The following is a 1926-nucleotide window of genomic DNA, read 5'->3' on the forward strand; positions in this document are numbered from 1 at the left end:
AATAATAATAATAATAATATCCAGCTGAAATAACGTACCATTCAATAGCCACTAGGAAAGTTGTTCTGAACAGATATAGCAGTTTCAGCAGTACAGTCTATATTTTAGACTACAGTATGGTTATAAAAAATAAAATTGGTCTAGTTTTAAAAAAATCATTTTATTTAGTTTAGTAAAATTATGAAAAACAAACAGAATCAGACGTGCCTGTTGAATTGTTTTATTGGGTCTTGCAGGATGTGGTTGGACTGGTCAAGCATTCTGTGGGTGAATAAACAATGTCACTTAGCAGAAGTAGCAACCTTTGTAGACAATAGGGACTATTTTAATGATGTAAATAGTGTCAGATCTAAATATCGCCTTCTTGAAATTAAAAACCTGATTCTTTGCGGACTTTGTTCCACTGTATTTTTATTGTTAAAAAGTGGCAATGTTTAAATCCACCGCTTTTTCAGTCATTAGAATAGTGGTTGTATTTCCATTCAAGAGAAATATCTCGTCCAACTGTTGTCATGCAAGTTTAGAGGTCAATTTCCTTTTGAAGTTCAATTACACAGGTTTACATGTCGTAGCCCCGAAGACAGACATACTCTAAAGAGACTCTCACACTGTTTAGATTTTGCTTTTCATTTAATTAGATCCTCCACTGTTTGGATCAATTGACCCCAGCATGACACAAAGTGAAAAGCTCAGGACTTACCTGTCACATCAAGGTAGACTGGGCGACTGCGTTTGTTGTTTGCTGAGTTTACAATCGTCTCTTTTCCATACACACAGGTGTAGTTTCCAGTATCACTCCTATTCACTTTTTTAATGGAAAACGTGACAGCTGGTAAGCTTTTGGGAATGGGTTGTGAATCGACAGTGCTTCCATTTTTATATAGATGGAAAAACTCATCTTTCTGTATTGGTATCTCTTAGTTCAACTGGTATCATACATTTAAATGATACATCCATTCCTTCCATTGCGCTCTGTTGGTCTAGCTGAAGCATGAGTGAATACTGTGAATCTGAAAATACAGTTTAATTAATATACCTTATAATACTTTTTAAAATATACAATAACAATACAGCTCTCCCTAAAAGAAAACTACAGGTAAACCCAAATTGCCGAAAGGTACTACCAAAGTAGCGTGGCAAAATGGTGAGACTTATTTTTATTTTTGCATGTAAACCAAGCCAATGTTGTCACAAGCTATAGATAAACTTAACAAGCAGACATAACAAAAACAGATTTCAAGAAATAATCCCCTCATACCAGAATAAAGTAAGACGCCTGTATTAAAATATGTTTCTTCCAGTTACACCTTAATATAGAGACAGTCTGATGTTTGTTAATGTTAGCCCCTTTCCTTACCTTGTACATTCAGGTAAATCGGAGGACCATGGCTGATGTTTTTCACATCTCTTGGATTCTGATTTCCATACATGCAGGTATAGTTTCCAGTGCCATTCTTTCTGATGTCTTCTTTTATAAATGTGACAGCTGCTATTCCTCGATCTGGCAGTGAGCTGACCTTCTCTCTGTTTTTATATAAATGGAACCAATTCCTCTCCTTGTTTGGTTGTTCTCCATGCATAGCTGTCATCACACATCTGAACTCAATGGTCTCCCCTTCCACTACAGATGGTTTCGTTATTTGAAGTATCGCTGTACGGAGTTGTTCTATTTGTTTTAAAAATGTAAAAATAACAGATGAAAGACAAGAGGCAGTTTAGCAAATAGAACATGAACATGTGTTTTTCATGGTAATATAAATAAGTTGAATCTGAAATTGCTGGAGATCAAGTTCTTCTATGACACCCCTGGATCAGCCCTGCATCATCGACAGCAGGGTGCAAACACACCCCAGCATGTTTAAAATGAACATCTCACAACTCAACAGGATGCAAACACACCCCAGCATGTTTAAAATGAACATCTCA

The 1926-nt window shown here is 36.1% G+C and overlaps 1 long non-coding RNA gene across 1 annotated transcript; it reads right to left on the minus strand.

Annotated features, from left to right (window-relative positions):
* Window positions 1-205: 205 nt before the first annotated feature.
* LOC131738153 (uncharacterized) lies at window positions 206-1452 on the minus strand. The gene is made up of 3 exons (XR_009329683.1): window positions 1358-1452; window positions 701-805; window positions 206-261 (listed from the first exon to the last, which is right to left on the minus strand). It is a non-coding gene; the product is annotated as an uncharacterized LOC131738153 (long non-coding RNA).
* Between the last annotated feature and the right edge of the window lie 474 nt (window positions 1453-1926).

Source organism: Acipenser ruthenus, chromosome 10 (genome assembly GCF_902713425.1).
Source record: "Acipenser ruthenus chromosome 10, fAciRut3.2 maternal haplotype, whole genome shotgun sequence".
NCBI lineage: Eukaryota > Metazoa > Chordata > Actinopteri > Acipenseriformes > Acipenseridae > Acipenser > Acipenser ruthenus.